We start from the raw sequence: 22,795 nt of genomic DNA, 5'->3' as shown, positions 1-22,795 counted from the left end.
GTACTGGGGGTGACAGGGCCAGCCATGCCAGCAACTTCATCTTTTTAATGTTCTTGTACTTTTGTTCTAAGTTGGAGATAGTTTCAAAATGAAAAAAATGACAAGCTAGCTCCCAGTGGCTGCATGCTTATCCATAATGTCTTTGGCGGTAGGTCAGCACCTCTATAGTAAGATTCCACCCTCCCTTTACTGCCTATAGGTCCCCGGGCTGCCGCTCCTGTCCTCCCTATTCTAAGGGACAGTGTTTCCATTCCTGCTCCATGCTTCTCTCTATAGTCAAAAGTGCCCTTTCTCCCACCACCCATCACCATCCTGTTAGTCCAAGTCCAAGGTCAAGCTCATCTTTTAGCCAGCATGCTGATCATAGCATCCCTCTCGATTTATATCAGTTGGATTGTTAGCTTCTAGGACCCAATTTAATATTTACCTGTACAAAGAGATCTACTCCCTGCCAACTCAAATGGACCCTCTGGAGAAGCAGTGCTTAATCGCAGCTACTTTCATGAATACCTTCTTCATAGTAAGTGCTCAATAAACACTTGATCTTTGGCTCAACAATGCCTGGTCACATGTTCATGGTTATAGAATAAAGACCTATTTATGATTCATTTCTGCATGAAAAACTCAGCACTTTACTAATACAAAGGATTTCTACTACTTCCTGGACTTGACTGAAAATTTAAAACATGTGGCAATGAAGGTTCAAGAGCCAACTTTCTCAAGCCTAAGAAAAGCTCAGCTGTAAATATTCTCCAACAAATGATGATCTGGGTGTCCATCTCAGACTTCTGACATCTTTCAACTCCCTTTTCTTGTTGGTTTTTATCTTATGAACACTTGCACGGTAAAGTATGTTCAGCAAATACAGAGCCTGAGAAGTAACAGAATTGAAGAATTGAGCCCACCTGCTGGGTTCCTGCAGGAACATTAAGCCCAGCTATGTGCCACACAATGGGCCAATTGTGCACACCATGCCTGCTTCCTTATGAAGACTCTTGTCTTTTCAAGGTATCTTGTCTGTAAGCTACAAATTGTCTTTGGTGGGAGGGAAATCAAGAGAAGAGATGGGGTGGTACATGAAGGGTAGGTCTTGACTCCAGAGTCTAAGACACCTGCATATACGTCTCCCCGGCACACTGATTGTGTAACTCCATGTCCAATTGCATTCTTACACATATAATTTCCCATTTTGTATCTTCAAACTATGCTTTGAAAGGAAGACAGAGAAAGTCTCTGGCACTTAGTGTATGTCTCTGTTTTTGTGGATGTACTTGCTCAACCCAATTTTGGAAATATGGCCTTCGGTGGCTCATTTTTGTATGATTGGTACATAATGATACTCATCAGTAGCTTATTGCTATGTAATCAAAATCACTCAAGATTTCAATGCTGCACTAATATTAACTTCAACCATTTACTATTTTAATGAAGTGAGTGTTGATATAAACATTTGCATACTTATTTGTCAATACAAACAGATTTGATGTTGAGTAATAGGTCATTAAAAGTAATCACATATTTACGTTTTTAATCCCCATTTCCCTCCACCCCTTGCTCCAATTCCTCTCTTCTTTACCACTGAACTAAGTCAACAAGGTAGCACTGTAACTACAGTACAGGACCACGATGGGCTTTTCTATTATAAAATCTGTCACCCTGATTTGAGAATCTGTTGGCAGATGCCAACCACACAGAGGAAGGTTGCTTTCTCTAGTCAGAATCCTACAAGGGCCTCCGAAGCCCAAGAACTGAGCTGGGATTCATTTTGGGAGTTGGATGCATTCACTAAGTCCCAGACGGGACCAAACGAAGAAACAAACAAGCAAAAAATGAAAACCTAACGAACAGCCTTCATCGGGGTGGGTTAAGGCTACATCTCAAGCTGCAAATGTGCATCCTGGACCAAGTTCTTGCTGAAGCTTCTGGCCCTCCTTCTCATGACAGCCCCAATCTAGGTAATGGAGGTGTGGCTTTGGGAGAGGAAATGAACGGGGGCATGTGGATGAGGGGAAGGAGGAAGCTGGAGTCACTTTCTAGAAGCCACCATGCTAAGTGTGAGAGCTTGAAGGGGTCCTTGAGTGTCCTTGACTAAAACCCTTATTTTATACATCAATAGCGAGAGACTCAAAGAAATAAGGTGATTTGCCTCAAGTCAAACAGCACTCTGGATGGTTCCTCAAAACTGTTCTTCAGAGTGTTTTTTTCCTCTCAAACTAATACAAGGAACTCTGCTACTAGTCAGAAATAGGATCAGTTGTCCTCAGTCATTTCATCACGTGCCTGTGTGTGTGTGTGTGTGTGTGCATATTCTGACTAGCATTCATTCCCACTCCACCCCCCCGCCCCCCGACTCCCAATCACCTTTGGGTAATAGCTATGGGAATCTAACCCTTCTGCATTGGCTACAGTCTTGGTGGGTCTGTTCAAAGTGCCTTGTTCTTCCTTCACTGAAGATAAGATTATTACCCTGGGCCTAACTTTCTCTCTTCCCTTGGGATTTAGGTCTTGAACACTCAAAGTGATTAGAGTGGATTCATCCCAAGGGAACTAACTGTCTGGTAGAGATGGTTTCCTGGGTCCTGTTCCCTAGAACCCAAGCACTACTTTGGTTCTTTCACTCTGTCTTTGATTCTAGGAGTACCCCTATAATCTGTGGCAGATGCTGTGAGTACACTAAGCCAGTGATTCTCAACCAGGAGTGATTTTTGCCCTCCCAGGGGATATTCAGCAATGTCTGGAGACATTTTCAGTTGTTACAACTGGGGGGGGGGTGGATGGAAGGGGGCTGCCAGTACAGTGGGTAAAGGCCAGGGATGCTACTAAACATCCTTCAATGCACAGGACTGCCCTCAAAACAAAGAATTACCTGGCTCAAAAACGTCTGTTTGTAAGGTTGAGAAATCCTGGGCTAACCCACTACTGATTTCCAACACCCCCTCACATGCCTGCTTCCCTTTAGAGGGTAAAAATATTCACTTTCCCAGCCTTCCTTATAGCTAGGGAACAGGGATCCAAGTAATACAATTTTGGGCAGTGAGACTCAAGCAGAATCTACTTTCTTAATGTAAATAACAAGCATAGCTGGTACCCTTCTTCCTCCTGCTTTGAAGATAGATGAAATTTTGTCTGCTGGTAGCCATTTTGGGATTATCAGAGAAAAGCCAAGAGACTCACAGGCACCCAGTCCTTACACTGTCCAGCCATCAAACCAATTCCAATGACTATCTCCTTTCAATCTTGTTGCTGTTCAATAAAAATTGAACCCTCACTTGTTTAAAGGCATTAATAGTCTAGGATTCCTTTCCTTGCAGTTGAGAGCATTCCAATGGTTACACCTCCTAACAAATGCTTTTTCCTGCTTTTGTTAGAGTCCATTTTTCCATTTTTGCAAGAAAAGAACTCTACCTGAGACAGTACACTAAATATGAACTTTTGTGGATTATTTATTATGGCCAGAATTGAGCTTTTTCTAATCTTGATGCTGGCTGAGATTTTGGCTACATGCAGTAAGTCAATGTGGTCAACTCTTTGCTAGCATTCAACAGTATTTTTGGATCTGTGCTTTGTGATAAGATTTGTGATGAAAATTACTTTCTGACTTTTAACTATGGGTCAGAAAAATCCTTCAAACTATACAGTCAACTAGACATGTGGGCAGGGAAGGCTTTTCCATCTTGGGACTAGGGAGTAGAGCTGAGGAAATATTTTCTATGCTCCTCTATGAAGTGACCATGAGGATTCAAGAGCAGGCCTGTGGAGTAGACAGAACAGGTGCAGTCAGACCCACACTCCTCCAGATGACCATCCCTCTCTCTCCCAGTACTTCTTTAAGGAGGGGGTAGGGAAGGGGTCAAGGCATTGCCAATGATCCTTCTGACTACAGCTCAATTGCTGCTGGACCTGCATAATTATTGCTTCTTTGGGAGGAGGGGAATGTCAGAGAGGTGGAAGCACCTCTAGGCACTCTCCACTTAAGACCTGAACTGCTCCTGTCCCCCAACCGTGCAATGGGGGCTCAGCCCTCCCATACTGCTGGGCCTCCTTCCCCCACATGGGACCCGCCAGTCAGAGCAGCGACCACTTTGGCCTCAAGCCTCCCTCTCAACAGGGCACCTTTAGAAGCAGTAGATGATCATTCATTTGTTTACTGTGCTCACTCACTGGGAACATCTGGGGTCTTAAAGGCTATTAGCTCTACAGCTTCTCCGGATCGGGGTGACAAATTTAGGCAATTCTCTGAACTAAAACATTTTTTGGGAAGCACTCTGTGGATAGAGGTTAGGACCACAGGTTCTGGAAGGTGCCTGAGTGCAAATGGAGCTTTACCCCTCCATAATGATGGTAACAGCAGCAGAAACAGGGAATATCAATAGGGACTGACCATATGCAAGAGTGCTTTAACAAATACCGTCACGCTTTGTAGCTACAGGACTTTCATCCCCTTCCTCAACACCTTTGAGCTTCAGGTTACCAAAGGAGGGTAAGAGACCCAATTTAGACTGTTACAACAGAGGGCCAGATATCTAGGTAGTAGTCTTTTAGCATTAACATTCAAGGCCACAGGTCCTGACCAGCTGAAACCTACCCGAAATTCTTATTAACAGGACACATCCTCAAGCAAACCATTCAGTTTGGCATATTTTGACTTTTCAAGAAGAGATCATTATCCTAAGCTGAACTCTGGAACATCTCTTCTGCACACTAACCACCAGCTAGTGTAGCAGGGATGCAAAACCAAGACCAGAATACTAGGGCCCCGAGGTGGCTTCCAGCTTCTTTCTTGCCCCTGGAAACCTGTAAAATTCATCTTTGAGGCAGGCTAGCTTCAATGTATAGGACTGATCTGAGTGTTTGAAGGCTCATGATCCTGTAATTTCTTCCATTTGCTTGCTAAAGCAAGCTTACACTTAGTAATTTAGAGGCTGTTTAGAGGGAAAGGGGGCTGTTGAGCTGGAATAAGAAGACTAAGTGATGGTGACGATCACTGACAACAGAAGATACAAGTACTGAGAACCACTCCTTCCATCTCAGCAGGACACATGTCCCTGAGAGAACGACATTCTCCAACTCTACTCAGTAAGCGTCAGTGACTTACCTTGGGTACCCAGGTAGGAATCAGCAAAGCTAGATGTGAACCTAAGTCATTTCCAATTCCACTTCCCAGAACCACCTGACACAAAGAGGATAGGGCATCCTGCAGCTACTCTGTGTGACCCCCCCATGCAGAAGAGAAATTACGCCACGGGTCCAAAATGAACCAATGAGGCTTTGTGGCTTTCTAGAATGTTCGTGCTGTTTGAAGCATAATGAGGAGCCCAACTGGTCAGGAGCTGAGCTCTGCAAAGGCCTAGCCAAAGAATCTTTAAGACAGAATAAAGGAACATTCACCTCACATGTCCAGGGGATTAAAATAAAATTCTCATTTGATATTAGAAAACCAGCTTGAGAAAATTCAGCCCATTTTCCTGCCACTTTCTCTGATAAACTGTACACAAAGCCTCCAGGGTCCTCCCTGTCCTGGAGATGTCCAAAGATCTTCCCATGAGATACTCAGTATAAAGTGTATCCCAATGACCTCATGCAATGTGCTGGTATTTACCTCCACTCAGAAAAACCGATGGTCTCAAAAAGAACAGGTTACAGCTGTTTGGCTTCTTTTGTGTGTGCTTTGCAGAATCTACGTGCATTCATAAACAACCCGTCGGTCAGGTTCCGGCCAACCTCACCGGTGTGGATGCACTCAGCTGAACCTGTAAACCTCTCACTTCATTAGCCATACCTTTCTAGCCATTGTTTATTATTCCTTGAGATAAATGAAACATTTCTGTTTCTTGCTAGGACTCTTACAGAGAAACCTGTCCCCCCCCAACCCTTTTTGGTCCTTTGTCAGGCTCAAGTATAAAATTGGTTGGAACGCCTTAAAAACTTAAAATCAAGTCCAATTTACTAAATGTGCCTTAGATTGTTAATCAAGTCAACTTTTTCTTTAAATGAAGAACTTACTTGTTAAAGGATATTCAAACAAACATAACGATGCACTTCCAGCCAGTGATAGTGATAAGAATTTCTAGGAGAGGCCTGCTTGTCCTTAGACAAGGCAGTTGAGTCTTAGATAATCTTAAGGAAATTTATCAAGGTCTAAGGGCTAACCCACGGATCTTTCTTTCCCCTGCCCCTCTCTCTTGCCAGGCAGTAGCCATATTTATCAAGTAGGGCAATCATGTGTAGTTGTACAGGCTGTATGCTGCACAATCTATGTCAACAAAGCTCATTAATAAAGCTAAAAAATTTTAGTTTACAGGAGACATAATTCACATGGGGCCCACATTTTACAGGCTCAGCAGGTTCTTAATTTTTTGTTATCACAACTTTTGAGACCCAGAGAACAGCTTTGGATATGCTCTCCAGAAAAACGTATGCTAACTATTGAGCGTTTATACAGTTTAAAGGGGTTCACGGGTCCCCAAATACTATCCATGGACTCCAGCACTTAGGGTAAGACTATCAGTTTCTGGTAGAACCTGAGAAGCCACATCAGAATAAGAAGCTTGCTTGGTGAGCAAATATTCACATATTTAATGGTATCAGACTAAGAAAACACAGTGCATCTGACTCCATGCTGGGAATAGCTTTACTTTGGCTCAAGAAGAATCTCGGTTATAGGGAGGCTCCCTCTCCTCCATAGGCAAAGCTGGGATGGGCAATATCTGTGCTTAATGTCCAGATGCTCATTTTTTCTTGGCTTTGATTTCAGATCAACACCAATCCAAACTCTGTTTCCTAACTGACACATTCCTTCCTCAAATATGATTTGTGTAAGCCTCACTGGCTGAGTGCCAGTTGAGTCTTCAGGAGATCTGCCATACTTTTGCCCAGATCTACTCTGTGTTTATCTTGCCTTTTAACCTCACAGAGTGAGGTCTTATTTCCAAATCCTCCAAGGAGTTCCCTCACTCTAGTTTTCTGTTAGGCACTATACCGGACCCTAGACCTAACATTTTATTCATTCTATGAATTAAGTCCTCTGGCTATGATCTGACATACATTGACTTGTTTTTATCTTATTACCTCATTTTGTCGCAGGTACCAACTACAATCATCAGCCCCATTTTACAGGTGAGCAAACAGAAGCCTACAGTCTCAAAGTTAGCTGAGCAAAATTATACAGTCTATGTGAGCTTTAGAAGTCAAACCTGATCACTGGCATGTAACCTCTACCTAAAAGGTGGGCAAACTTTTTCCCATTAGATAGGAAGTATTTTAGGCTTTGCAGGTCATACGGTCTCTGTCGCAAGTACCCTGTTCTGCCATCATAGTGGGAAAGCAGGTGTAGATAGTGCTGAAAATGGCCATGGTTTTATCCTGTAGGCCTTTTCTTGTCATCCCACTCTGTGCCCTACTTCAAGCTCCATGCCTCAGGGTGCGCTCATCTTAGAGAACAAAATGTTCACAACTTGAACATCTATAGCATGGTAGTCTTTTAATGCAAATCTCCATTCTTATAGTTAAAAAAAGGTGTCATGGTAAAATACCAATAAAGTCATACTTGGAAAGTAATGTGCATCGCACTTGTTATGGGATATTTTGTCTAAATTATGTGTTTCAAATTATGCAAGCCTTCCAGGGCCTCCCTATTCTTTATTTTCTGGAGATGTGGATTTTACCTGAAACAGAACAAGCAGCTAAAATAAAGGGTTAGGAACATCAGGATTTCCCCAACTTCCTGGCATGCCTTGGTGCTCTGGGAAAGCAATGTTCTTTTTAAATATTCCTATAGCATGCTAGGTCTGGGGAAACAACCATTTGTTTATAGTAAATACCATTCATGCAATGGTGATACAAGACACCGAGTAGCTAACAACAAAGATTGATGCTAATGTTTCCAAATCACACTCTTACTGGTTTTAAGTATTTCCCTGTTCACGCTTCATAAGCTCCATTCCTTGTTTGTCTGGAGAAACCAGTCTTAAAGTTCAATTACAGATACCATCATGATGGATGAAAGATTTGATTTGCAGCTTTTTACCCATACGTTGGCTTCCTGTGTTAGCATAAGGTGGCCAAGGCAGAGGGTGAAGCAATAAAGAATAGAAAGGCTGAGTTGCTTGGAACCCGGCATGGACACACTGGAGTCATCCTTGACTGTCCTTGAGGGAAGACCAATGGTAGATGGGAGAGCCTTGGAACCATCAGAATAACAGGTGTAATGGCCCAAATCATGATGCTGCTAACTGGGAGATGGAAAGAACAGGAACTGTATTTAAGAACAATTCTATTTTATAGCATGGTTACTGCCCTACATTCCTGAAATGGTCACAAAGGCTCTAACAAAACAGCAACAACAAAACAACATTAACAGACGCAACAGCCAACCTTTATGAAACATTTCCTGCGTATGAAGTATCACTCTTAAAACTATGGTAGGTACTATTGTTACATCCATTTGGTAGAATAAAGAATGGAGATTAGAGAGTTTACATTTTTCAGGGTTTCACAGATAGGAAGCCCATAGATAATTACATTACACCAAGTCAAAGAGTTACCAGTGTTTCTCAAACTATTTCCACTGTGGTACCCATAAATGCATAGGAGAGATTGGAGGTTTCTAGGTAAAAGCCAGACATAAAAAACTCAAAGTGATGTATTAACGGTCTAAGTATATGTTTACTTTTCTTTATTTTTTGTATTTACGATTCTACTTAGTATTGTAGCTGTGTTTAATATGAAAAACCAGGTTCAAATTAAGAATACAAGAAGCCATTTCTACCATAGCTTCAAGTACTACCAGGGTCAATCTGCACATGTTTGAGAAACGAAGGTCAAGCCATCCCTTCTGAGTAAAGGAATAGTCCGACCTGAAGGCCAAGAGGGTCTGAAGCAATATTCAGATGGTCCAGCCACACAAACACAGAAATATAGGCACTGGGGCTCTAAGAGTAAATCAGTAAGAAGTAAATCAGGTTGACCTTTAGAGAGTTTAGGGTGTTATGAGTGTTTGGAGATCAATAGATATCAGAATACAGTATGGCCAGGTGGTTCTGGAAAAGTAACACTTTCTTGACTCTGAAGTGCCTCCTTCTCCTCAATACTAACTTTTCCTCAACCTCTAACAGAGCAATCTCGAAAGGCTGACAGTGTCTACCCATCTTTGCTAAGTGTCTCATTAAAAGGTAAAAAAAAATCTGGTTTCTAAGAAACCCCCCTTTGAATGTAGTCTATGTTCATTTTGTTTTGAAAAATAAATGATTCCTAATGGCCAAAATATTTAAGTTTGAAAGCTAGATAATGAGAACACACAATAATCACGTCCCTCAACTTTTTTTTTATTCCAGCAATAATTTCCTTGTCACTTGAATGTGACTCCCGATTGTCACAGTGATTCTGAGACAATCATTTGGTGCTGCCTAATGGCACAAAGTGAAGTTGTGAAGCTGATGCCAAAACCGTGTCAGCTCCACTCAGGAGAATGACAAAGGCTCAGAGCAGTCGCACACGTTTAGAAAGTGGGCCAGGCCGCCATGTTGGCATACAGGTTAGTTCTAGCAAATCTGAAGAAACCTGGTTCGTTGCCCCTCCTATCTCCTCATGAGGAAGGTCTGTTTGAGATGCAAGCTCTCTGAGATGCCCAAACCCAGGCCTGCAGAAGGCAAGTCAGCCTGAAGCAGTCCCCTGGGGGAAAAGTCTCACCCATGTGTTTTTGATAAAATAAAATAATTCAAGTTGTTTTAGCTATTACAGGATAAATCAAAGACGACTTAGCTCTCTGTTTTTCATGGATAGTAAATCCAAGGCCTAGAGGCTGCTGTTTTCCACCAACAAGGCCATACTGGTCATTCCCACTAAGCGTGCACACAATGTCAGAGGCCATCGGAACACACTACCAGCTGAAAAGAATCAAGAAGGCAAGAGATGGAAATTTCTCTGCCTATATCTACAGTCCAAATTTTTTTTATCTCAGCATATTGGTAATTACTTGTTCATGTCTAAATCAATCAGACTATGAAATGAGGATTTCTGGGTCTCTCTTGTTTACTAATGATTCCTTACTATCACTCACTCACTCATTGCTTTACTCGTCCCCTAAATATTTCACGAGCATGCCTTATTAGTTTCCTATTACTGCTATAAGAAGTTCCCAGAAACTTAGGGGCATAAAAAACACAAATTCATAAGCTTACAGTTTTGGAGATCAGAATTCCAAAATTAGTCTCGCGTGGCTTAAACCAAGGTGATGGCAGGGCTGCATTCCTTTGGGACGCCCCACCAAAGAATCTGTTTCTCCGCCTTTCCCCAATTTCCAGAGGCTGCCTGTATCGCTTGGCTCTTGAACCCACAATGCTGCAGCCTTGGCTTTGCCTGGCATATCTTGGCCTCTGACGCTCCAGCCTCTCTCTTTATAAGGAGGCCTGTGCCCACCTGGATAATTCAGAGTGCTCTCTTCAAGAGCCTTAACTTAACCACACCTGCAAGGTCTCTTTGCTGGGCAAGGTAATGTATTCACAGATTTCAAGGATTAGGATGTGGCCATCTTTGTGAGGTGGGGATAGGAGACGATTCTTCCTCTTAGTATATAACCTAGTGTGTACCAGGCATGACACTAATACTATGAGGAGCAAAATCACATATAGGTCCTGTCCTCATGACATTGTGGCCTATGGGGATACTACCTGACAGAGGAAATGTCATGAACAAAGGCTCAGGAGAGACCCAGAAGGGAACACAGCAAACCTGGGGAACTGAGAGCGGGTCTGCAGAGAGTGGGGTGGGACACATTCCGTAGGAAACAGTGGGAGGTGCACCCCCAGGATTTTGCAAGTGGCAGTGGTAGCATGAATCAGGGTGTAAAACAAAGGTGGAAAGGGGTGATGAATGATCTAGAACAGAGATTGGCAAACATGGCCTGAAGGCCAAATCTGGCCCACCTGTTTTTGTAAATGAGGTTTTATTGGAACATAGCCATACCCACTTGTATGCTCATTACTACTTTCACCTACAAAGGCAGAATTGAGTATTTTTGATAGAGACTGTGAAGCCTGCAAAGCCTAGGGTATTTACTATCTGGCCATTTACAAAAATAACTTCTGATATTGGAGGTTAAACTGATAGCACTGATATACAGGTTGGGTCTGGCAGGTGAAAGAGAGGAAATTTTCTGCAGGGTTGAGGAGGACCTGGTTTGGAGAGTGGAGAGGGATGGTGGTGTTGAGGGAATACCATCAGTTATTTGTTATTTAGGTCAGGTTTGAACTACCTTGAGACATCTAAGGGGCAAGGAGCAAGTAGATGTGTAGGTCTGGAGCTTTGAGGAAGTACAGACCCCACTATGTTGCCTCATATCCTGGTGCTCAAAAGCATATTTATTATATGTTGGACTAAATTCCATGACAAAAACATTTCATTTAAGCTCTGTTTTTAAACCCTTATCTTCACTCGTGTTAATGGAAAAGACAATGCCAAAAACACTGACTGAAAATATGAGTGTGTATGTTTATAAAAATCAATTTGGAATACAGAAAAACATTAACATTTTGAGTCAACTTACTTTGATTCCTGGTCATTGTCTAAACTTCGTGGCCAAATAGCAGCAAGTTCATATTTTAAACTTTTCTCAAATTTTAAAACTGTGAGATCTATATTTTGTTATTTATGAGATTCAATATTAATGTGTCAGAAATGAATGGCAGCATGAATGATAGAGGGTACTTTTTATCCAAGCAACTGTCAAAGAACCAAGTGAATGGCAGTGACATTTCTCCTCCCAGTTAACTGCTCAAGATTTCAACTCTCCTTGACACTGCTTCTTATGGTCAGAATGGGAAACCTACTTAGTATGCAAAATTTGGGTGGTGAACCAATGGTTTTACTTACTTGAGTTACAAGATACATACGCTTCCTTATCTGTGTGGTCAGCAGTCAGCACCATTCTCTCTTGGCCCCCAAATAGCCAGATGTCTATCATCAAACTTTTCCACCATAATAATTCTGATTCCTGGCCTCCCGGATAGGAATCCAGCTGAAAACATGCTCTGAGGCTGTATCTATTTTGTGACTACCATCTCTAAACTAAGCAATCTCCATCTTCTGCCCTTCCTTTCCCAGAGAAGAAAATATAACCCTCTGGTTTACCGCTCATCATTGTACTTACTAGAATTTAGTAGTCTTTACTTTACTTCTTTAGTTTATTATCTGTCTCTTCCCACAAGAATGGAAGCTACCCAACAGTAGAGATTTTTGTCTTTTCTTCTTTATGTTCCAGTACCTAGAACACTGCGTGAATTGTAGTTGAGACTCAGTAAGTAGTAGTTGAACTGATGAGTAAGTAAGGGGTGGTAGTGATGCAAACATCATAAAAATTTCTATCAATTTGACCAACATTCAACCACCATCAACTCTCTCTCTGAACTGGGCAAGTTTTCATTAAAAAAAGGATTCTAGCACATTGCTATTTAATATAGAATACAGTAAAAAATGAACCACAGTGTCAGTGAGATAGCTTGCAAATGATCTTATGCCTAGTAGTACTTTATTGAACTGCAAGATTCCTGACTTTCATTATCAGTCCGGCCATCCGCTTACTTCTTCCTTCTCTTTGCAAACTGCTCAATATCCCCAACCTTGGTCCTAAAATTAAACTTTGACATTTATGAGCCAACATATTAAGTGTCATTTCTAAACTAAGTTGATGAACTGGTAGCAGAGGCTTATAACTAGAGCTCAGAAATTTCTTGTCTTAGTTGGGCAATGGAAAGAGCAATCTTTGCCTCCACCCAGGTTGGAATCACTGAAGAAAGGAGTTTTTATTTTTATTTTTTTTGTTTTATTTGATTTATTTGATTGATTGATTGATTGATTATTAACATATAATGTATTATTTGTTTCAGGGGTACAGGTCTGTGATTCATCAGTCTTACACAATTCACAGCACTCACCATAGCACATACCCTCCCCAACGTCCATCACCCAGCCACCCCATCCCTCCCACCCCCCACCACTCCAGCAACCCTCAGTTTCTTTCCTGAGATTAAGAGCCTCTTACGGTTTGTCTCCCTCTCTGGCTTCATCTTGTTTCATTTTTCCCTCCCTTCCCCTATGATCCTCTGTCTTGTTTCTCAAATTCCACATATCAGTGAGATCATATGATAATTGTCTTTCTCTGATTGACTTATTTCACTTAACATAATACTCTAGTTCCATACAGGTCATTGCAAATGGCAAGATTTCATTTTTTGATGGCTGCATAACATTCTATTGTATATATATACCACATCTTCTTTACACATTCAGCTTTAGATGGACATCTAGGATCTTTCCATAGTTTGGCCATTGTGGACATTGCTGCTATAAACATTGGGGTGCATGTGCCCCTTCAGATCACTACATTTGTACCTTTGAGGCAAATACCCAGTAGTCAATTGCTAGGTTGTAGGGTAGCTCTATTTTCAACTTTTTGAGAAACCTCCATACTATTTTCCAGAGTGGCTGTACCAGCTTGCATTCCCACCAACAGTGTAGGAGGGTTCCCCTTTCTCCACATCCTCGCCAACATCTGTCATTTCCTGACGTGTTAATTTTAGCCATTCTGACTGGTGTGCGGGGGTATCTCATTGTGGTTTTGATTTGTATTTCCCTGATGCCAAGTGCCGTTGAGCACTTTTTCATGTGTCTGTTGGCCACTTGGATGTCTTCTTTGGAGAAATGTCTGTTCATGTCTTCTGCCCATTTCTTGAGTGGATTATTTGTTCTTTGGGTGTTGAGTTTGATAAGTTCTTTATAGATTTTGGATACTAGCCCTTTATCTGATATGTCATTTCAAATGTTTTCTCCCATTTTGTTGGTTGTCTTTTGGTTTTGTTGACTGTTTCCTTTGCTGTGCAAAAGCTTTTTTTTTTTAATTATGTTATGTTAATCACCATACATTACATCATTAGTTTTTGATGCAGTGTTCCATGAATCATTGTTTGCGTATAACACCCAGTGCTCCATGCAGTATGTGCCCTCTTTAATACCCATCACCAGGCTAACCCATCCCCCCACCCCCTCCCCTCTAGAACCCTCAGTTTGTTTCTCGGAGTCCATAGTCTCTCATGGTTTATCTCCCCCTCTGATTTCCCCCCCTTCATTCTTCCCTTCCTGTGCAAAAGCTTTTTATCTTGATGAAGTCCCAGTAGTTCATTTTTGCCCTTGCTTCCCTTGCCTTTGGTGATATTTCTAGGAAGAAGTTGCTGCAGCTGAGGTTGAAGAGGTCACTGCCTGTGTTCTCCTCAAGGATTTTGATGGATTCCTGTCTTATATTTAGGTCTTTCATCCATTTTTAATCTATTTTTGTGTGTGGTGTAAGGAAATGGTCCAGTTTCAATCTTCTGCATGTGGTTGTCCAATTTTCCTGACAACATTTGTTGAAGAGACTGTCTTTTTTCCATTGGACATTCTTTCCTGCTTTGTTGAACATTAGTTGACCATAGAGTTGAAGGTCTATTTCTGGGCTCACTATTCTGATCTGCAAATCAATCAATGTGATACAATACATTAATAAAAGAAAGAACAAGAACCAAATGATACTCTAAATAAATGCAGAAAAAGCATTTGACAAAGTACAGCATCCTTTCTTGATTAAAACTCTTCACAGTGTAGAGATAGAGGGTACATACCTCAATATCATAAAAGCCATCTATGAAAAACTCACAGCAAATATCATTTTCAAAGGGGAAAAACTGAGAGCTCCTCCCCTAAGGTCAGGAACACGGCAGGGATGTCCACTATCACCACTGCTATTCAACATAGTACTAGAAGTCTAGCCACAGCAATCAGACAACAGAAAGAAATCAAAGGCATCCAAATCGGCAAAGAAGAAGTCAAACTCTCACTCTTTGCAGATGATATGATACTGGTATGTGGAAAACCCAAAAGACTCCACCCCAAAACTGCTAGAAGTCATATAGGAATTTAGTAAAGTGGCAGGATATAAAATCAATGCACAGAAATCAGTTGCATTTCTGTATACCAACAGCAAGACAGAAGAGAGAGAAATTAAGGAGTCGATCCCATTTACAATTGCACCCAAAACCATAAGATACCTAGGAATAAATCTAACCAAAGAGGCAAAGAATCTGTACTCAGAAAAATAACTATAGAACACTTATGAAAGAAATTGAGGAAGACACAAAGAAATGGAAAAATATTCCATGGAAGAACAAATATTGTGAGGATGTCAATGCTACCTAGAGCGATCTACACATTTAATGCAATCCCTATCAAAATACCATCCACTTTTTTCAAAGAAATGGAACAAATAATCCTAAAATTTATATGGAACTAGAAAAGACCCCGAATAGCCAGAGGAATGTTGAAAAAGAAAAGCAAAGCTGGTGGCATCACAATTCCAGACTGCAAGCTCTATTATAAAGCTGTAATCATCAAGACAGTATGTACTGACAAAATGTACTGAACAGTTCATTTTGAGTGATATGCTCGTTGCTGGACTAACTATCATGGCCAGGTGACTAGATGGTGATGACCGGCTAGGCTTGAGTCTTGTATCTCTTTTTCTTGCTAGGGTAGCAGCAGGCCTGCCAGCCCTCCTGACTGTAGTGATGGTGAGCAGTTCCCCAAAGAAAGAGTAAGGGAGGTGCTAGATAGACGAGAACTAGCATATCTCTCACAGTGTGTTTGCTCACTCTCAATTAGATTTCTGTGAACAAGTCTCTTAGCCCATTTTCTTACTTCTTTATGAGTAGATCATTCTTGACCTAACAGCCAGTCTGATTTTTTTAAAAGTTTACATGAGAACCTGTAACTTCGCTTGTTCTTAAACTGTCTGTGATAGATTGAATGATGGCTCTTCAAAGATGTCCACATACTAATCCCCAAACTTGTGAATGCATTACCTTACATGGCAAAACAGAGTTTGCAAATGTACTCAAGTTAAGGATCTTGAGATGGGGCATTTTTGTGGACTATTTGAGTGGGCCCAATGCAATCACAAGGGTCCTTAGAAGAGGCAGGCAGAGGGTCAGATAGATGAAGGCAAGGCACAGAAGAAAAAGTGTTGGAATGATGTGGCCATGAGTCAAGTTGTGCCACCAGGCTCTAGAAACTGAAAGAAGCAAGGAATAGATTACATTTTGGACCTTCCAGAAACAACCAGCACTTCTGACACCTTGGTTTTAGCCCTGTAGGCTCATTTTTTATTTTTGACCATCAAAATTATAAGATAATACATTTATGTTGTTTTAAGTCATTGAGTTTGTGGTAATCTGTCACATTAGAAATAGCAAACTAATATACTTCTAATAGCTGTTTATTATACTTAGAGTAAAAGCCAAAATTCCAAATTGCTTACCATTGTTGACCAGGCTTATGTTGCCAGTTCTCCTTCTTCTCTTCCCATCCACCTCTACTTCCCTGAGTTTCTTGTCCTCTTGTTCTATACTGGTCAAAATGTTAGCCATATGCCAACTGTGGCTGTTGAACCCTTTAAAGATAGTTAGTACAACTGAGGAACTGATTTTAAGTCAAACTAAATTTTAATTAATTTACATTTTAATTGAAAAATGAAACAGTATAAAATATTTTTCCACTAAAAACAACTTTATTATTTTGGTAGGATCACATTTTACTTTACTGAAAATTTAGCATCGAAATTGAGATGTGTTTTAAGTATAAAATATACTCTGGATTTTAAAGACTTAATACAAAAGGTGTAAACTATATCAATGATTTTTATATTGATTATATGTTGAAATGATAACATATTGGATACATTAGATTAAATGAAATATGTAAAAATTAATTTTGTTTGTTCCTTTTTGCCTTTTTTTTGGATGTGGCAAGTAGAAAATTAAAAAATTACGTGTGTGGTTCACATCCTGTGTATATTGGGCAGTGGGCTCTAGTCTTCTGATTTGTGACTTGTCCCTTCTGCAAGCAAAGCCATTCCCTTAGTTTTTGCAGGGCATACAGCTCCAGCCTCTTCCAGTTCATTTAGATTTCAAGACCAGTGTCACCTCTTCAAGAAAGCTCTCCCAACTGTAAGAAGCCCTCATTTCTCAAATTCCAGGACCCTTGTTTTATCTTACGTGGTATAATACATACTTATTTTATCTTCTTCATATTGGTATTTGACATTCTTATTTATGTGGTTGCATGTTCATTGTCTGTCTCCCCACCTGGAATGCAAGTTCATGGGAGCATGGCCTCTGCTGCTCTATTTCAGCTTGGCCTTCAAGAAGTATAATGATGCCTGGCAAATTTCAGGTACACAATCATTATTTCTTGACAAGACCTGATTGTACTTCCCACTGTTGAGTTCCCAGAGATTTCCCTGGAAGCTATTAAACAAAATCCCTTGTTTTTCTTGAGCAAGTTTGGAAGGGTTTCTATTACCAGCAACCAAAAAACCTTTGACTAAGCACAGTCAATGGCTTAGGGACTCCATTTTTGCACTTGGAGCCATTTTGCTGTCCCCTTCAAATATAAATGTATAAATCAGGTAATTGATGAGGGAAATGAGAGTAATAACTGGCCTTCTTTTCCTTTCTCTCTCTCCATAATGATGGTAGGTAAGAAATTTTTCACTTTCTTGTTACTTTTTCTTTACTCATGTAAGAGTTTGCCATAAAAGGTTTTCCTCTAGGCTCCTTGATGCAGTAACTTTGAAAGAAAACTGAATTTGGAAAAGAGTCGAAGCATAGCCAACCCTTCTAAATCTATTTACAGCAACTTGAATTCCTTCTTTGGTTCTTACTGAAATTGTTGGTCTCCTTTTATTAGTTAATGTTGTTGCTGTTATTTACACAGCTGTTAATAACGCATTTTTTCCTCATGTTATTTTTGTTTTTTCCAATTCTGTTTGTCTGGGCAAATTTGGATGCTGACAGTTTATGTACAGCCTGAGATTTAAATATGGAGTTGTCAGTTATTAAAAGCTACAGAAATAACAGTTCATCCTCTTAAGACAGAGTGTTCTGGATGCCATTTTTGAAAACAGGACTTGAACGGCACAAGCAATGTAAGCAGCTTAGACTTTGTATTATTAGTCAAAAGGTATATCTATTTTCTCTGTACCTTGAATTTGAAGACAAAGTAGATTGTGAAGATTAGGTATCCTTTATGATGATATCTTCAATTATGGAGGGAAATCTTTGGTTTTCCAATTTACATATTTTACTCTAATTTTACATTTTCTCCACTATTCTTTTATCTTCTGATCTTTTTTTCCCCCTCTTACTCCCAGTTCTTGTAAAATACAGAAGGTAGAAGGGGGAGAAAATCTATTTGACATGAGAACACAGGAACTGACCTGTACAATAGATTGAGATTGACATCTTTTTAGCGATAAGCTGCAGAAAGTGAACAACTATTTTTTTTTAAGTTTGACAAGAGATTCAGTTTCATCTACAGAAAATAAATAGCCGTGTAGTCAGGAAATTTTCATGTCCTGTGTTTCTCTGGGCATGAATAATTGGGTTTTGTGGGAAGAGATAAAATTAATGAGGATCAGAGTTTTTGTGGAGGTGTTTACACAGCCCCAGCTGAGATATCTGGCAATATTCCATTAGTTTGAACTGTATGGAAGACTACTCTATGCCCTGAACAACCACTGATGAAATCTGCAGAATTGTGAATTTCCACCTTCCTCTGAACTTCTCCCTCCATGCCTCCCTGTATAGGCTGTATCCTCCAGTCCATGGGGTGTAAATGGTCACATATGTATTTCGACAAAAATTTCCACTGTGAAAAACAAAATGCACAGGGCAATAAAGGAGATCATTTTATTCAGCCCATTGCCACAGACAGCATGTCATTAACGAGGAATATCTCAAAGAAAAGGAAGGGGCTCTTGGGTCTTACAGAGGCAAGTAAACAAGAGAATCAGCCCGGGTCTTATGAGAGTCAAGAGGATGAATGGAGATGAATCTTTTCCAAGTCACTGAGGAAGGATGAAGGTGAGTCTTAGCTCAGAGTAAGTGGGAGCAGAGTGGTCCTTGATGGGTAGTTCTTTCTCAAAATGCAAAGGGTAGGAAGGAATTTTCAACCATTGCTGCTTTCTGAGAGCACAGGGCTCAGGCAAAGTTCAACACTGTCAGCCTTCCCTTTTGTTCAAGATGAATGAATATTATTTGTTGTTGAACATCTAAGAGGTGATCGAAAACTTCCTGAAGGGGTCAAAACAAGGGCTAAAAAATCATGTCTTGAGGATTTTTGCTTGCATTTCTCCAACCCGGTTGGACTACCTATTGAGAGGTGGTGGCAAACATCAATTGTTTGGGAAGCCTAGAGATCAGGCATCTTAAAAGAGGAGTGTCTAAAAAAGAAAAATTTTAATATAAAGGTTATATTCCAGTAAAGAGTCAGATATTGAACTCTGAGGGTAACCTGTCTGGTGGATTTTAAGAGGTCTGTGGAGGAAAGTCTTCTGATTATGCAGTTATGAGTTTCTTGATGCTCTTTAGGTAGGGTGTTAATGCTCTGGATGACATTGTCCACATTAATGGTTACCTCTGGGACAACCACATGCATGACCAGACTTCCTTAATGGTCCAGTCATGGCTTATTCAGGGAGAATTCTGGTCCATGAATGGTTGGCTGTGATGGTTCCTTTGATGTTTATATCAAATCTCTGGGCTTCAGAGTGCAGAACTTCTTGAGATTTTGGAATCTGAGAGGGATCTAGCCAGTCAGGTTTAAATTCTTGGTGATGCAAAGCCAGGCAGGGAAGAGGAAAGATTGGCAATATTAGTTTGGAGGATGGTAGCCAGTTCCTGAAGGAAACTATAATGATCAAAAATTTGGTAAAGATTGACAATTTGAGCAAGGTATAAGATTCCAGTCCAATTTGCAGGCAGGACCCAAGAAAGACAAGATTTCTATAACCCATTAATCTACTTACAGAAATCACCAAGGGGTCAGGCTCTGAAACCCACAGGAAGTCAGCACCTGAAGTCAAATGAAACTCAAAAAGAATAAAATCACATCCTTACCTTTCTGCCAAGGGACAAGGATCCAGACCACAGGATCAGGAACTGGACTCACTATGGGGTCGCTGGATCACCAGTCAGGAAAGAACTGTCCTTGTTACCTAGCTGGAGTAAGCAGGGATCTGAAGGTGAGGTTGAATCTTACCCTAACCATAGCCCCAAACTGTGAAAGACAGAATACACAGGACAAACAAAGAGATGATTCTATTTAGGCTATTGCAATAGGGAGAACATATCTTAATGAGGACAATCACACACACACACACACACACACACACACACACACACACACACACACACAAAGGAAATGAGTTTAGGGTTTAGTAGAGGTGGGTAACTAAAAGACCATCAAGGAATCTTCTGGGAGTCCTGAGGAAGGACGGAGATGGGTCTTATCTGAAAGGAGAGGTCTATGGTAGGTGTTGTCTCACAATGGGTAAAAGCAAGGTAGTCCTTTGTGGTTTCTCAGAACCCGAGAGAGTGGCTGGGGAGGCGGAGGTCAGAGTTCTCAACCATCATTGCTGTTTCAAGGAGCTGAAACTCAAATCAGCTTCCACCATGTCTCCACTTTCCATGGAGTTGCTTCAACACTACATTAACAGGGACATAAACATGAACACCCAGGGAACCAACAACTGGTGTGTGGTTGACTAAGGATGTCGCTTACATGGTAGGTCTAACCACTAGTTTAGTACTAGACCTTCTTTATCTGTTACTCAGCTTTCTCCTGGACTCCTTTATGGACAAGGAAAGTCATGTACCTGAGGAGGCAACCAATTCTAATTGGAGCCACTTCTGTGACGAAGTTTTTCTTTTTTCTTAACAACTAAATTAAAAAAAAATAACTTTTATCTACACATCAATTCTAACCACTGGGAAAAATACAATATTAGAACTTTACAGAAAAGAGTTAGGAATGGAACTGAAATTGCTACCAAAATGTTAGCAATTTGGATTAATTAGCCAAAAGTAATTTACAATTAATGAAAATTCTGAATTAAAGAATACAGTATTTAAAAGAAACCCTGGTTCACTAAGGAACTTGCCTAGAAGATCTTCTTAGGAGACCTACTTTAATAAGAATTACTTATAATTAGCATAACAATTTCGTATGCAAACGGTACTTCTAAAGTACTTTAAATTTACTCTTAAGTACTTTATACATTCCCATTTGCAATCTTATTTACACCCTTAATTTGAACTTTCTATGAAGAACGACTTCCCTAATGAGGAGTCAACTTTAAGCCAGCTCCACCAACTCTGAATTAGCAAACCCAAATCAATGAGATTTTACTTCACATATGTTAAACAGTACTATATATAACAAAAATACTGATTCCTAGTGATATACTATTATACTAAAACTCTGCTCATATTTAAATTCTGTAACATTTATATACACATGATTTATTATAGGTTGGGAAAGAAACTAAGTTATTGCAAGTAATTGGATGTGAAAGCCTTTAAAATTCATACTGTAACTGCCTGTACTATATACCATATATCCTCATCTGGTACTTTTAAAGAACTAGCACTTTTGAAGACTATTTTCAGAAAATAGTTCTTCAATGCCCAAAATCTTAGTTCACATGTAGAATCAGTAGGAGAAAACTGTAACCAACAGCACATTAATGGGTCTTTAAAACAAATATAAACTAAAATGAAAAAAATATATATTTCCCCAAATTTACAACTAAAGGGTGAAAGAATATGCAAAATAGTTTCTAATTTTAGCTACCTGGGACACTATATCTTTAATTAAACTCTGAAAGAAAATGCTTTGGACTGCTTTGAATTTTTAGAATTTTTTTTCCATTTGGCAAGCATCGCGGGCCACGGTTTTAAAATCTGATTCTTTCTCAATCTACCTTTTGTGGTTTCCAACGCTCCCATTTATCTCTAGGGACTCACAGGCTGTGTTTACGTTATGCCAAAGAGCTGGAGCAAAAGTAAAATTTCAATTCATCACCCAGATGTTTCCAAACTCCATGTAGCCATATTTGGAATTGTATATATAAAATACCCCTATAATTTATTAATTTTTCTTCCCCACCTGGATGTTTTGGCATCAAGTCACTTTATGTCTGGCAACTCCTGGGAATTTCATATTAAGACCTGGAAAAGGGGTTCCTTGCTAATCAGTCTGCTTTAATCTTGAAGTCGAGCCAGATTGGGGGGGTAGGAGGTGGCGAGACAACCCCCAAAGGCCCCATGCTTATAACTCAGGTTTTTTTTTTTTTTTTTCCCCAGAGGAGTGGAGATCCAAACACCAGGATCAGTGAAAGCCAGCTTATTGCTCTGGAATAGTGACCAAGGAGAGAGAAACCAATTTGCTCTGTAGTACTTAAAAAATAAAGTGTATATGTATATGTGTATGCAAATGTATATTTATGTGGGTGTATGTGTGTGTGTACATGTACACATGATGTTATTCTTGTCATCAGAATAAGAAATGTTTTTTCTTCTAAAAAGAATATAATAATTATTGGGTTAGAGCTAGACACTCTCCTTAGAGGAAATGTGAGTTTGTTTCCTTCCCCTCACAGATGAGTCAATTAGAGCTAAGACTGCAGAGTTGTCCAAGGTGGGAGAGTGAACCAGAGGGGAACTGGGATCAGAGCCAAGGTGTGAACCCGCTAGGCACTGAGTGTGTCTGCCAGTCCCTATTAGGATAAATAAGGCTTTTATTATTTTAAATCCAAATTACATTAGTATAATTCTTATGTTGAAAAAGGCTTAGAGGGATTCCTGGGTGGCTCAGTCGGTTGAGCATCTGCCTTCGGCTCAGGTCATGATCCCAGGGTTCTGGGATCGAGTCC

The sequence above is a fragment of the Zalophus californianus genome, chromosome 1, assembly GCF_009762305.2.
Source record: "Zalophus californianus isolate mZalCal1 chromosome 1, mZalCal1.pri.v2, whole genome shotgun sequence".
NCBI lineage: Eukaryota > Metazoa > Chordata > Mammalia > Carnivora > Otariidae > Zalophus > Zalophus californianus.
This window is presented reverse-complemented; position numbering follows the sequence as displayed.